Genomic DNA, 16,679 nt, shown 5'->3' on the forward strand with positions numbered 1-16,679 from the left:
TTTGTGTAAATAGATTTGCATTGTATTATTATGTGTTCTAAGTATTTTGCATTAAATATTATTTCATTATTGATATACTGTTAAATGAAAAAAAAGAGAAGCCATTGGCTGCTTTCTTTTCATTTTTAACTCAAAATGTAGACTTTGTTTTGAAGCAACTTGTTCCTTGCTTTGAGGTGCATATTGTATTTTATTTGTGCAATCATTTAATTTGGTAAGCTACTGTGTAAGTAAAAGTGAAATAAATAGTGATATTTTAAAATATTTGTGCAATGCAGAAACTTAAGTATTGATTCTAAAAGACCTGTTACTTAATTAAAATCTGCCTGTATTAACACTATTATCCAATCTGCTTTTATTTTCCACAAACTTATACATTTATAATTAATGATCTGGGTTACAGTTTTCCAAAATGGGTAAAATTTACAATGAATGAACTAACAATATCTTAGGAATTGTGAAGAGAAGTAAATGAGTTTATTGCCAAACAGCTTATGAATTGTGCACATTTGACAATAAAAAAAATTAATTTAGTGATTACTTTTAATATTATTTGCCATATGAAAAATCACAATTAGATGTATTGAAAAGTAAGCAGATTCAATTTGTTTCCAAAACAATATTTTGCCTTTCCTCCGCTTTGAAGAAATGTTTTGACATATGTACAAAACACACCCAACCCAGTCATCAAGGGGTAATACCGTAAAAATTCTGCACATTGTCATGACACTTATGTTTCTTTAGAATTACCAAACCAGAGTACGTCTTTGAAGTTTACAGTTAAGTGATTGCTGAGACTTGTATGTAAAATCTATTCCAAGATTGGTAACCTTACCAACTGAAGAATTCTGATTCACAGAATAATAGACAACATATCCATTTGACATCTGAGTATAGTTCTTTGTTCATAGAAATATGAGAATTTAAATATCATTATTTCAATTAAATCCTTCCTACAGTCTTAGTATAGAGGGACTATATAGGATTTTACTTCCAAAATTACATGCTAAACAGATTCAAAGTCAAGTACATAAATATATTCAAGATTAACACACTAGAATGTATTTACTTTCATGAAAATCAGCCCCTTGTGTATGCAGTGAGATTAAGTTTATTGTCTTGATTTGATTTGCATCTGTAGATAAAATTCAAACACTCTGAAGTTTGAACAATTGAGTCATTTTGAAAGTGCAGCAGGATACACGAAATGCTGCCTTTAGGAATAAGAAACTGTATTATTTGTTGGTGTCATTAATTACCTAGGATTTGTTTACCAGACAATAATTAATTACACCTCTGGGAAACTCAAGAGTCAAACATGAATCAAGGCAGACACTTGACTTGATAAGGAGCAGTGAAAGTTGCACATAATTAAGCAGGGCACTTGAGACCAATTGTTTGCAGAATGATTTTGCTTGGGCTAATTGACACTAATTATTTAATCTGATTTTCTTCTTCCCAGTGTTTCTTCCGCCAATATGCTGTTCTTTGTTAGCAAGATAAATGCATTGGGCTTTTGTAAAGGTGTGCTTATAGAGCAGCAACTGGAAAACAAAATGATTACTCAACTGCATGTTTTTTTCACAAAGATGAAACATTTGTTATTGGGAAAGTGACAAAATTTAAATGTGAAGCATGCTACCAGAGGTAGTTTAAAGCATGAAGTTCAAACATCTCCATATACTATATATTCAAAGACAAAAATCAGATTAATAGAATGAATAATATTGACACACAAATAAGCAATGATTAATTTTGCCTTATTCATATCTTTATATTAATTATTAAGGATATAAATAAAGGCCGTTATATTTTCTATTCATTTATAAGGGCATAGGTATAACCGACAAGGCCAGCATTTATTATCCATCCCTATTAGTCCTTGAAAAGATGGTGATAAGCCACCTGCTTAAACTAATGCAGTTCTTCTGATGAAGGTACTCCTATGGTGTTGTTGGATGGAAAGTTTTAGGCCCAGTGACAATGCAGGAATGATAATTTATTTCAAAGTGGGAATAAGATGTGACTTGGAGGGGAACCTGCACATGCTGGTGTTTCCATGCACCTGAAGCACTTCTTGGTGATAGAAGTCACAGGTATGAGAGGACTAGTCAAGTAAGAGTGGCGCATATTGTAGCTAGTACACACTGTAGCCTCTATGTATCAGTAGCAGAGCTAATGAATGTTTAGGGTGGCGGGTGGGGGACCAATAACATTGGCTGCTTTGCCTTGGATGGTATCGAGTTTTTTGAGAATTGTTGGCACCGCCCTAGTTCAGGCAAGTGGAGACTATCCCTTCACACTCCTTATCTGTGCCTTGTACATGGTGGAAGGATATGGGCTGTCAGGAGATTTACTACTCTCCACTGGATACCCAACATTTGACCTCCTCATGTAGCAGTGTTATTTATCTGGTTGTTTCAGCTGAGCTTTTGCTCAGTGGTGACCACCAGGATGTTGATAATAGGGGTCTTATAATGTCATTGCATGTCAAGTGTTGTGATTGGACTTGTTTTTTGAAGATGAATATTATCGAAGACTTTTGTGGTGCAAAAGTTACTTACCACTTATCAGCCCATGGCTGAATATTGCCCAGGTCTTTTTGCATATAGGCATGGACTGCTTCATTTGATGAGGAGTTGCAAATTGAATTGAACTTCATCAGTGAACATCCCCATTTCTGACTATCTGATGAAAGGAAGGTCATTGAGAAAGCAACTGGACATAGTTGGGCTTAGGGCACTGTTTTGTGGAACATCTGTTGTGATGTCTTGGGGCAGGAATGATTGACTTCCAAAAACCACAATCACCTTTCTTTCAGTGAGATACGGCCTAATGATGCAAGTTGGTTGGTGATTGATAAAGAGGTTCAAGAAATCTGTGCTATGTGAGTGGTTTACAGAAAGTAAGACTGCTCTGGAGACACAGGAGACTGCAGATGCTGAAATCTGGAGCAAAAAACACACTGCTGAAGGAACTCAGTGGGTCAAGCAGCATCTGTGGAGGCAAAGGGATAGTTGATGACCCGCATCAGGACTGACTGACTAAAGTAAGACATCTCTGTCTGATACTGTGGTGCAAATGATCCTTTTCTGAAAAAGAAATGGGGCTTAGCAGCGACCTCACTTGGTTGGTGACACGTTAGTGTAGCGGTCAGCGTAACCCTATACAGTGCCAGTGACCCGGGTTCAATTCCTGCTACTGTCTGTAAGGAGTTTGTACATTCTCCCCATGTCTGCGTGGGTTTCCTCGGGTGCTTCTGTTTCCTTCCACATTCCAAAGATGTAGGGGTTAGGACCAGTGGGCATGCTATGTTGGCACCAGAGGCGTGGCGATACTTGTGGGCTGCCACCCAGAACACTCTATGCAAAAGATGCATTTCACTGTGTGTTTTGATGTACATGGGATTAATAAAGATATCTTATCTTATCTTACATTGTAGGGAAGAGAGGAGAGGGCCCAAAGACCAGTTCATATTGACAGATTAAGAAGCAAAATGAAAAAAGCTCTGGTCAAGAGGGAAGAGCCTTCAAAAGTATATGGGAAGCATTGGTTCTAGCTGAACATGACTGAGGGCCAAAGTGTTTGGAGGCTAAGACAGGCAAAGCTGCAGTGATAAGCCATGCCTGGACACTGTGTGTGCCACTGAAGGTCATAATGACTCTCAGTTTCTTTGCCTCTGAATTATTTAAAACAGAGAAAAGAGATTTTTTTCTTTCTCAGATGCTCATGAATCTTTAGAATTCCCTAGCCCAGAGGTCTAACTAATTGAACATAATCAAAGAAATGGATTTTTGGTCCACAGGGAAGCCAAGATTTATTGGAAAACAGACAGGCAAGTGGTATAACGACGAAGATCAGATCAGCCTTTACCAGATGAATGGCAGAGCCAGTTCAAGGAGCCATCCCGGCTTCTCCTGCTCCTTTGCTTACATTCTTGTGATCTTGTTCCAAGCAGCTGCTGCAGACATCAGCCATATTTCCCCATTTGCTGTCCGCTGTTTCCCTTTTGAGGTGACAGAAGCTCTTGGTGAAGGAGAGAGAAATACTTATCCTTCAGCATGGGTAGAGAGAAGCAAGCAGAAAGACCAAGCAGTTCTGACAATTCAGCAGCCTTTTCCTGGGTGAAGAGAAGTAATCAACTGTTTACACAGGACATCTGAAGCTCCACAGCAGAAAATAACCTGTTTCAGAACTACAGTATCTTTCTCTCTGTAAATGATCAACTAGTCTGCGAACACTAACAGGAAGTGCTCTGTGATATGCACTAGAGGAGCTTGGAAAATTCCTTTACAACACCATGCCCTTTGGGGAACAAAAGCTATTGCCTGAAAGCCTGGGTCCTCACTCAGGACAATGATGCAACAACCAGAGTAGAACAATCCTACAATGAGAGACATGGGGCCACATGCAATATGATAAGGACCATCAATGAGGTCCCAAAGCAGAAATTTCAATGCTTGATCCAATTCCATTTCTCTCCAGGGAAGAGCTCTTTTTCGTTGTCACCTGCAATGATCTTTCCATTAGACAGTTGCAGTTCTTACCTCTACTGTGGATGATGAGGGAAAAGGAGGAGAAGAAAGAAGGGGAAGAGGATCAAAGTGGGGACAGTGTTGACAAGGGTTTCCCCTACTGATGTACTTTAAGTATCACGCCAATTGACATTTGATTCCATTAAGCAGACCCACCACCATCAACACAGCTAATAGGATGAGGCAGTCAGTGCCCCTGTGCAATTGATTCATTAATGGACAGGTAAGCCCATTGAAACTGAATGGAGAAATCAGTTGCTGGGAATCAGATAAGGTTTCTTATTTGTTAAATTAAGTTGGATTAATTATTTTAAATGCTTTCAATTTATGTGTGTGTTTTTATTATCCTTAGCTTTAAATAAGTTTATCTCTTTTGACATTATTTTATCTTTACTGACAGGTCTTGAGTAAATTTTAGTGTCAGATGTCCAGAACTATTCAATTTAAGTGGCAGATTTGACAGTTAGTGACTGAGTCAGGAGGAGGGATTGGTGGGGAGGACCTCACCGCTGTCAATACTGTTCTTGTTACTGTAATTGGTCACGTGCCAGGATTGACCTGGTGCTATCCTGCATGTGGGAACCAGGCTACCAGTTCAAGTCTATGCCCCCCGATCATGCTGAAAGAAACAGTGTGATCTGAGGTGCAGATGACTCTTGGTAGAGAAGTTTTCCCCCATTCTCTGCTTACCCGGATGAGTGCAACTCCAGAAACATTCAAGAAGAGTTAAATTATTCAGGGAAAAAAAGCAGATCACCCAATTGGTACCATTATAAATAATCCTGAATAATCACTCTGCTTCCAGTGACAGCCGCAGTGATTACCGCCTTGAAACGTACAACTCCCCAAGGCTTCTTCAGCAGCAACCTGAAACCTTGACTACAACGAGAGGAGCATCCACAGAGGTACATCATCTTCTGCTGGTTCACCTCCAAGTCACACAGAACTCCTGACTGAGAAATATACCTACTTGTAAATGTGTTGAGTTCTGCAGTTTCTTCCGTGTGGCACTGTGCAGTAACTTAAGTTGAACAGTTTAAGAAGGTGGCTTCTCCCAGTCTTCTCAGTCATAATGAAGGATAACTATTAAATGCTGACCTGGCAGTGGCACTCCTGTCACGTGAGTGAATAAAAATAGCGGGAGCAAAATCCTCACTGCAGCAGAGTTCCAATGTTAGATTCCTCTATCATTGATCATAACAAAGCCCAACCAAGCTTACCTTCTAACCCTCATTCAGGCAGTTAATCATGACAAAAAGCATAAAACTAAAGACCTATGCAAATGCTTAGTGCCTTTTTCAGCAGACCTTTGTACTCCCCCAGAACACTCAACACAAAAGAAGCATTTCACTGTGTGTTTCAATGTACATGTGACTAATAAAGATATCTTATCTTACCTTATCTTATCTTATCTCTTCCCCATTAGCTACTGCAGGGCTAGGGGAAGGCTGCCTTATGTAACACAGGAGGCTCAGGCAATCCTGAAGGGAGATCTTAAGCAGCTCTCTGTTTGAACTGCACTGCCCGAGGAAAAGTGGCAAGTTTCTGGGCTGGTTGGCAGAGAAGCAACAGCATGGCTGCTGATAAAATGGCAATAATGAGATCACATCCTGAGAGAAGCCAGCTGAATTATGGAGTTACTGGCAGTCCTTCAGTGTAGCGCCGCAACAATCTTCAAGATCTGCGATCTACTGGAGAGCCACATTACTTTCAAATTCCATCTGAACACAGGTATAGTGAGGCATGTAGCAGCTGCCTCCGTTTGAGACATCAGAGGCATTGCGTTAACCTACATCTACCTGTGCTGCATTTGGAGCTGAGACCTTGGCTATCATATACTATGTGATGTCCACAAACTCTTCAAACATCTTGATAAAGGTGAGGGTGATGGAGACAGGCAAAGGTAAGTTGCAGCAGAGATAAGTCAGGTGGTACCTGCATTCCAAGATAATCCTGGAATAAAGAGCAACCTTGACAGAAGATAAAATATAAGATATTTATTTATTAGTCACATGTACAGTACATCGAAACACACAGTGAAATACATCTTTTTGCGTTACTGAGAATGAAACCCGCAAGTGTCACCACTCTTCCTGTGCCAACGTAGCATGCCCACAACTCCTAACTTGTACGTCTTTGGAATGTGGGAGGAAACCGGAGCACCCGGAGGAAACCCACACAGACACACGGGGAGAACGTACAAACTCCTTATAGACAACGGTGGGAATTGAACCCAGGTCACTGGTGCTGTAATAGCATTACGCTAACCACTACACTACCATGCCGCCCAGAAGAAAGCAGGCTTGATAGTACTTGACGTGGCCTCAGTGAATGTCTAAAACTTGTTTGTGAATGTTCAGATCTGCATTACTTGTATATAAGGGAGTGGATGTGAGGATTTGATTGTGGGAATGACCAGGATGAAAAAGCAACAGTTATAATGGGACTAGGGTATCAAGGTGGAGACAAGGGTGTGGTGGAACAAACTGGTAGTTCAGCAATGTCATGGGGAACAGAGGACCAGAGGCTGGAAACAGAACACAAAGGAATTTTGCTGGAGAACAGTTAGGATTGGCCTTCTCTCATTGAGACAAAGGGTATAGAAAGGTAACATGAAATGGTAAGAGCAAGGGAATGGTCATGAATATGGTTTGGGGAGTAACAATATGGGAGAGATGCAGTGGGAATAGAGTGCAGTGCACTCACAGAGGGGGGCATAGTGAACTGATTTGGAAGTTGAAACCATATTGTATGAGGCATCACTCAGAGCAAATGCTGAAGGAAGAAAGCAACAGAGGGCACTGGCTGGCACATGGTGGCAGAGTACCAAGGTACACAGATATTCAGACTTGGCACTGAACATCCTGGTAGAGAGGTCTAGTGAACAAACATAGAGTCATAGAGTTATACAGCATAGAAACTAGGTAACTATGGGGGGATGGTGTCATTTTTGCCCTCCTTCTCTCCTGCAGCAGTTGGTGCTGATTTACCTGGTCTGTGTCCTCAGATCAGTGCCTAGATCATTAAGCCAGTTCAGAAAAGAGAAATCAAATTGATTTTTGCTCAGTTCATCTGAGCAATGAGGGGAAGTTGAAAACCCCAGGATTCTTTACAAAGTTTGAGTGAGATTGTCCTCAAATATCCAAGATTTGTATAAAGGAAAAAGAGAAATTGAATCTTGTTGACCTTTTTGATGTAGTCACAGAATCTATAATTAGGAATGAGGCCTCAAGGAGGATGGGGCATAATCTTCAATTTTCTACATTGGTGAGTATATGGTGTGGAGACATTTTTTGGATTGGGCTGTACTCCACTTCCAATGTATTTAGGAGATTGTAACCCTTTGAGACTTGCCTTGAAAAAATTCTCCAGTTGTTACATCAATGCTGTGTTATTGATTGAGGGATTAGCAATGCCTGTGCTAACTTCTAGTGCTTCTAAATTTCCTCCCTTGTATAATGAACAGTTTCATAATACTTGTGCTGGGTCATGATTCAATGTTATGAACAATTAAGAGTGCAATATTCGACAGCTTTGAATTTTCTGTGCATGTTTCATCTTTAATGCAATGTGTACAGTAAAACAGCCTGTGAAGGAGCAGAGCATCACTGACAGCAACTTCTGGATTTCAGTGTTTAATTGCATATGTGCACACTCTGGAAACTGCTGTCAATGTCATGGAGTATTGACAGTGAATGCTGATGGTTTCATCATCATAACAGCCATTCAATCTGAGACTCTATGTCCCAGAAAGATTTTGGCAGAATTTGGTAGATTTTGCCCATACCGCTTAAGATTGTCAATCCAAGTCTACTTAACAGTCATCAAAGCCATTGCAAGCACTGGAGTCATTGTCTGCTGCTCACAGGTCTGTATTCATGTAGTAACTGCAGTTTGGACAAAAGAGTGGAATGAGACTATTAAACATCAGAGGCAAGATGTAGCATATCTACACAAAGTCAGGACAGAATATGAGGCAAAAAGAGGAGCTTAACTGTTTGAGACTGGAGTTGCTGGGAGATTTGCGTTTTTTTATACCTGGTGATGAAGCAAAAGGGAAGAGTTAAGGCTAAGCAAAAGGATACCTAGACTCATAGAGTCATAGAGTTGTACAGCATGGAAACTATTATCACTATGAATGTTCTTCTCTCATTCCTAGTACACATACATAGGTGTAAACCTTTGTCGTGAGCAACTGCATGGCATGTCTGTCAATGGAACATCAAAACAAACTTAAAATATCTTTTAAAATACTTGCTTAAAATATGTTTGTACTTTATTTGGATGATTTTACTTGATAAATTATTTTTAACTATTTTTTATTTTGTCTTTCCAGTGAACCGACATACTATTTCAATGAAGGAAGGCTTTACTTCCACTATTGATCCATTATTATACACTGTACCATTGGATTCATAAGCTATGTGCATTTAATATGGACTTCCATGGTTAATGTTTATTAATTTGCTGATAGATCCATCTTTCATTTAAAAATGTGCATTCACGTACATAAATGGGGAATGATGTTTCAAATAAAAGGCAATCACATGTGAAGAATCAGTACAAAAGGAAATGTTTTTCCCACAAACTTTGCTCCACAACTGGCTTTACATCCTCTCTTTTAATATATTGAGATAAAAGTAAAAGTGTGTAAATTAGTCTAAAGAACCAGGTTATCAGCCAGGTTTCTATTCTTGACTGATATCCAATGATTCCTGCCGGCAGCGCGAGTGAGCCACCAAGCCTGCCCTTTGAACAATGGATGTTTTCTTTCACACACAATGTATGAATTGTCATCAGCTAGATGTTAATGTGAATTAATTTTCTTGAAATGCATGTTTAGTATAACGTCCTGGGACTTGCTCTTGTGTTTCCTTCCATATGCAGTAATGGGAAATGGAAAAAAAATATGCAAAGGTATTTAAGCAAGAGGGAATCCATGCCGAACTGAATAAGAGCATAATTGATTACACTTGCTAAACTGCCTCTAACCATTTTTGTTGGGGTTCTTAGATACTTACTTGGATACTTAGGACAAGCAGAGTGGTAGAGGTAAAGCTGTGCTATCCTTGCTAAGATGGGGTCTGAAATTTGCTTATGCCAAAATCTTAGCTTCTGTCACTATTCTCATGTAAGCTCAACTTGTTGCTATTGCCTTCATAACTGTGAGTACCAGTATTCAAGTTAACTGACTGCACTCATAAAGTAGGATCACAACAATCAATGGCATCTTGCACAATGCCAGAGCCTGGAATTCTTACAAAGCCATTTGTTCACTCCGTCTGCTGGTCTCTCTATACTGAGAGTAATAAATATAGCTGATTCTTTTCAAATAGAGTTCATCATTGACCTCCCTTATGCAACAGTAAGTGAAAAATTTACCTTGCAAATACCTCCAGTTCAAGCTTTGAAGCATAGTGACATCTCTGTTAATTCCTACAGTCACCATGACAGTAACTGGCGTTAAAGTCTTCTTCCTGCCCTGAAGCTACAGTTGTGGTTGAAGTAAGTGGCAGATTTTAGTGAAAATATCTTGTCTAATGTTCCATACATTGTTTCTCAATCAAATTTTAGTAGGAAATACTTCCCTAGGTAAATGTGGCCTTCTCATGAGAGTCTGTTTTCCTTTTCCTTTGCCAAATACTTCCAACATCCTCTCTGGCTCTATTTGTCTGCTGCTCATTCTCTCAGTCATGCTTTGTTTCAGGTGGAAGTGCCCATGAATGTACCATGGCTGAGAACAATTGGTTTGTGCAGAGACCTTTGGTCAAGACAAAGACCTCCAGTATTTGTGACACCAATCTCTTAATAGCTTAACAACTTAAAAGAACTTGTAGAATTGTAACAGCAACTAGTATAAATCATCTAGTCTGTAAGTATTTAATGCTGCTGGTGGGATATTCTTCCTGCTTCTGAGGGAGGTTAAGAGTGGGCACTATCTTCGAATTAGCTGCTTCAAATCATCTTTCAATGCTGATTGATATCACATTTAGCCTACTCTGCATAATTCTGCCAAGAACTAATAAAGCATCTGATGGGACTTTCATCACAAATGTTCTCACAAACATTGACTACCTTTTTACAAAAGAAACAGCAACAATGAGCAATAGAACTGGAATTTGCACACACTGGATGTAAATATGGAGATGAATTGATATTAAAGTTAAAGCACTTAAGTTGGAGAGTATGTGTTCTTTCTGGGTCCCAAGATATGGAAATGATGCTGAGGAAATGGTGAGTATGTAATATCAATTCTCAAAGGTCCTGCTTGTTATTAAGAAAATCAAATACAAAATAATCTCTGAAAAATGTGGGATGTTAATAAGGACACTATATTTGACACATGCAGAGCACCTCTTGTATAAATGGGCTTTCCAGCACACTTTCAATGAAGTTTACAACTGCAGAGTGGGGACATCTCCAGGAAAATTCTAAGCCTAAGTGTTTGGCAAAATTACTCTGGGTTATTTTTCAACAAGTTTCTCTCAAATTCGATGCCAAAGCTAAAATCCTCCAACCACTTTTACAGTGCTAAGACCTTTTGAAAATCACCTTAAAGTTCTTTTCACCTAAAATAAATGAGTGTTTTATAGATGGAAAAATGAACAGCAAACAGAAATAGAAGGAACTTATTGTAGTTTTTAAAGTCACAGAGCTGGTGTCTATAAATGATGTAGATAGCAAAAATCAAATTCAATGGTTATATCTAAGTAATAACTTTAAATTTTATTTACACTTTCAATGTCGAATCATTTATCAGACATAGAAGTGGGTTAACTCTACTGCCACTTGTATTCATTTGTTGTATTGGCTTAAATTCTAATATTCTAAGTGGTGATCTAGCTTGGTGGATTTGCTGTATTTTATTAATGTGCTGTCCTTAGAACCCAGAACTCCTTAAATGTGTCTCTCATCGTCTTTGTGCCTTTGATCTATGTGCAATTAAAGGTCAGGCAAAAGCCAGTGAAGTAAATGAAATAGTCATAAATGCAGCTTTTAAGCTGTTGCAGTCATAAGTCTTAAATAACGTACATTCTCAGGAATGGTTTTCAGTCCTATATTAAGGACATTATTTGCATTTCTATTAACTTTTATCTTGTCTGTGTCTGTTTCGACAGTTAAAGTTTCTTGATTTATGAAGGATGACTTGCTGCACTGTAAACTGATAATTGGATGCTATTGAAAGGTTGTTTTGCATTGATTTAGCTGATGAACAGAGACATTACCGAAGCAAAGCTTTCAGCAGTGGTGGGGCATTCCTGGGCAGGATCAATCTTACTGATTCTGCCCGCTTCTTTTTTTTTGCATTGGCATTGATTTAAACCTCCTGCATTCCACTTCAGTGGATAAAGATCATTATATACTGTTATTCCTATCAGCATTTATTTATGAGGTAAAAAATGTCATACACTCTCATTCACCAAATTATTTAGAAAAATACATACCATCTCTTTTCTAACATTAATAAAAACATATACACCTCAAACCAAAGGTGATTTATGTTAAAAGAATGTTCATATAACGTCCCATTTGCTGAAAAAGAATTTGAAATTATATTATTTCCTGTTCTCAGGGTGGCCGGATTTCCTCACAGCCGTTGAAATAATTTGAAACTAGTTGGTGCTGTCATTTGCCAAACGTGGCAGAACATATGTGTACAGATGGCATAATGGCCACTTTTAATGGTCAGACAGTAGACAACTCCCCTATTACCCCTTGAATGGTTCTATATACAATCCATTACAGCCACTTGAGAGGGCAGACTCAGTGTCTCAACTGAAGGGCAGAACCTCTGGCAGTTATGCAAAACCCTCAGTTAATGACATTATGATTTGACAAAAGAGTGAACAAGATCAGTTTTACAAAGTGAAGGAAAATATTAATCACATTTTTAGCAGATTTTTATATTATATGAGATGATATACAATCAAAGTTTTGCATAGTTGTGCCAACAATTTTACTCCCCGTTTAATTAACAGTTCATTTTGTTCAGAGGTATAAGGAGACCCCCTATCCTTTGAAGGTAAGACTGTTAATAAGGGGCACAGGTAAATAAATCATTACAAGTAGCAGCTCAGGTTAATAGCAGCATGAGAAGTCTGAACAAAACCCTGGGATTCATGTCCTGAGGGACAGAGATAAACTGGATCTTATCATCCTAATTTTACACCTTTGAACAAAGACAATAAGTTATAATTTTATCCCAGAGGTTAAAGGAAGGAAATTTGGGGAAAAGTATGAGTGTCTTAAATTGAAACAATAAGCTGAAGATAAAGCAGGAGAACAGAAAAACCGAGGGACAATTTTTGAGAGGGATTCCTGAGAGGAGGGGTATTGCTGGAAAAGGGAGACATTAATGGTGGTAGATACTTTTATACTGCGCAGAGTATCTGGCAGGAAATTAAAGTAACAGGAGTTGAGTGGGGTAATGATTCAAGGAAATGGTTTGGGTCAGCAGTCATACTACTGACTTAGTTGATTGTGTATCCTCCAGAAATTTGGCACATAATCTAGGCTGACCCTTCAGTGAAGTAACTAATTGGAAGTCAGACCCAATACGGAGATGAATTTCTGTGGACAGCCAAACTTGAGAAGGATGCCCCAAGGTCCATCTCAATTGATGGGGTGGTGGGGGGGGGGGGCAGGTCAAAGGCTTTCGTGAGGTCAGTAAAGACCATGTATACATTCAAGCTGATCCCTGCATTTCTCTTGATGCACAGTGAAAATCATGTCCTTTCCACCAAGTATTAGAAATTCTGCAGTGACGCCATCTGTTCCCAAGACAGTGTTGCTTTACATTTGGCACCTGGCCTTTTCATTTGGCAGGCACGGTAGTGTAGTGGTTAGCGTAACACTATTACAGCACCAGCGAACCAGGTTCAGTTCTGGCCACTGTCTGCCAGGAGTTTGTACGTTCTCCTCGTGTCTGCATGGGTTTCCTCCAGGTGCTCCGGTTTCCTCACACATTCCAAAAATGTACGGATTAGGAAGCTGCGGGCATAGTATGTTGGCGCCGTAAGCATGGCAACACTTGCAGGCTGCCCCCAGAACACTCTATGCAAAATACATATTTCACTGTGTGTTTCGATGTACATGTGACTAAGAAAGATATCTTATCTTTTCTTATCATCATGTTGTTGGTTGGGTGTGTGGCCTTTATGCTTTGGATGTGGGATGGAGTCAAGGGCACTCACGTGAAGCACAGGGTCGCAGTTGACTTCTTCAAAGTCTTCCTTCCAGTGAATGCTGACTGCCTCTCAGTGCAATAGATCAGAAGCAGCAATCTTGCAATTCTTTCTTTCAAGCATACTGCATTCAATGCACTTGGTGTTCACAATGTGGTTTTCTCTTCATTGGAGGAACTATATGTGGATTGGGTGACCACTTAGCAGAACCATAGAACCATTGAACAATACAGCACAATACAGGCCCTTCGGTCCACCATGTTGTGCCAACCTTCAAGCCACACCTAAGACTATCTAACCCCTTCCTCCCACATATCCCCTATTTTAAATTCCTCCATATGCTTATCTAACAATCTCTTGAACTTGACCAACATATCAGCCTCCACCACTACCCTAGGCAGTGCATTCCATGCACCAACCACTCTCTGGGTGTAAAACCTTCCTCTGATATCTCCCTTGAACTTCCCACTCATTACTTTAAAGCCATGCCCTCTTGTATTGAGCATTGGTGCCCTGGGAAAGAGGCACTGGCTGTCTACTCTATCGATTCCTCTTAATATTTTATATACCTCTATCAAGTCTCTTCTCATCCTCCTTCTCTCCAATGAGTAAAGCCCTAGCTCCCTTAGTCTTTCCTCATAATCCATACTCTCCAATCCAGGCAGCATCCTGGTAAATCTCCTCTGCACCCTTTCCAATGCTTCCACATCCTTCCTATAATGAGGCGACCAGAACTGGACACAGTACTCTAAGTGTGGTCTAACCAGAGTTTTGTAGAGATGCATCATTACCTTGCAGCTCTTAAACTCAATCCCATGATTTATGAAAGCCAACATCCCATAAGCTTTCTTAACAACCCTATCCACCTGTGAGGCAACTTCCAGGGATCTGTGGATACGAACCCCCAGATCCCTCTGCTCCTCCACACTACCCGGTATCCTGTCATTAACCTTGTAATCTGCTTTAGAGTTAGTCCTTCCAAAGTGTACAACATCACACTTCTCCAGATTGAACTCCATCTGCCACTTCTCAGCCCAGCTCTGCACCCTATCAATATCCCTCTGCAAGCTTCGACAGTCCTCCACACTATCCACAACACCACCGACCTTTGTGTCGTCTGCAAACTTGCCAACCCACCCTTCTACCCCCTCATCCAAGTCATTAATAAATGTCACGAAAAGTAGAGGTCCCAGAACCGCTCCTTGTGGGACACAAGGATCAAGTCTCCCTGGATCCCATGCCCTCTGACCTTCTGAAGAAGCCTTCCATGTGGAACCTTGTCAAACGTCTTACTAAAATCCATGTAGACCACATCTTTCTTTCTTTTTCAATCTTTTTATTAGTTTTCAAATTAATACAGATTAATATATAACATCAATGTTTGTACATGTAATACAAAGAGATCAGGGGAACAATCATGGCATAGATAATCATAAAGAACAATAAAATATAAAAAAATCTGTAGATCCAACAATCTCTTAGTAAGTGAATATAATATAAAAGAAAGGAAAGAAAAAGATTTATTATATAAAAAAGAAAGGGAAAAAAAACCCAAATCAATAAGAAAAATTATGAACAATATATCAAACTAAACTAAGCTAAACAGAAAAATTTCAAAAAAAAAACAAACAAAAAAAACAGGACTAAAATTTCTCAGTAGAAATAGAGCAATATTATGTTGTCAACTTCGTTCCTCTAAGTTGGAAAGTTATTGAAAGGGGATCTATATCATGTGAAAATATTGAATAAATGGACTCCAAATTTCTTCAAATTTAAGCGACGGATCAACAGTACCACTCCTAATTTTTTCCAAGTTTAAACATGATATAGTTTGAGAGAACCATTGAAAAGTAGTAGTGGGAATTGGATCCTTCCATTTAAGCAAAATGGATCACTTGGCCGTTAATGTAACAAAGGCAATCATATGGTTTGTGGAAGCAGATAAATGGCCAGACTCTATCCTTGGTAATCCAAAAATTGCAGTGATAGGGTGTAGTTGTAAATCAATCTTCAATACATTTGAAATAATGTTAAAAATGTCTTTCCAATATTTTTCCAAAAGAGGACAGGACCAAAACATATGTGTCAAAGAAGCCACATTCGATTTACATCTGTCCCATATAGGATTTATATGGTGATAAAAATGAGCTAGCTTATCTTTTGACATATGGGTCCTGTGAACTACCTTAAACTGTATCAATGAGTGTCTGGCACACATTGAAGATGTATTAACTAAATGAAGAATTTTCTTCCAAGTCTCTGTAGGTAAAGATGTCTGGAGTTCACTTTCCCATTCATTCTTAATTTTGTCCAGTGATTCTGAATGTATTTTCATAATTAAATCATAGATTATTGCTATCAAGCTCAACACATCTACTGCACTACCCTCATCAATCTTCCTGGTCACCTCCTCAAAGAACCCTATCAGGCTTGTAATCAGTCTGCAAGGATGACTCTGAGTGTCCTGTTACCTGCCATTTTAACTCTCCATCACACTTACATTTTAACCAACTGTCTGTGGCCTCCTGCATTGTTATAATGAGGCCAAACATAAGCTTACGGAGCAACACCTCATCCTCCATCTGAGCATGTTGCAGCCTTCGGGACACAAAATTCAATTCTCCAACTTCTGATAACTCACTTTCTCTGTCTGTATTGGAAAAGATAATTTCTGCTGTAAGTCATCAGTCTGTGTTATTGACATCAATAGCACAACCAGACGTGCTGGGCATGTCCCACTGTGCTGCATTTTGTAAAATTTTACACTTCTTTGTTGGTATTATTACCTTCTAACTGCATCCATTAACCAATTGAGGACCTCTGTAACTTATCCTCATAGCAACCCTGACCTCACCCTGTCACAGATGTTCCCTCTGTCCCTCCTTTTGCCCTACTTCCCTGCAACTTGTTCCCAGTTCCGATGAAGAGTCTCCAACCTGAAACAGAATCACAGAGCTAA

The sequence above is a fragment of the Pristis pectinata genome, chromosome 5 (assembly GCF_009764475.1).
Source record: "Pristis pectinata isolate sPriPec2 chromosome 5, sPriPec2.1.pri, whole genome shotgun sequence".
Classification (NCBI taxonomy): domain Eukaryota; kingdom Metazoa; phylum Chordata; class Chondrichthyes; order Rhinopristiformes; family Pristidae; genus Pristis; species Pristis pectinata.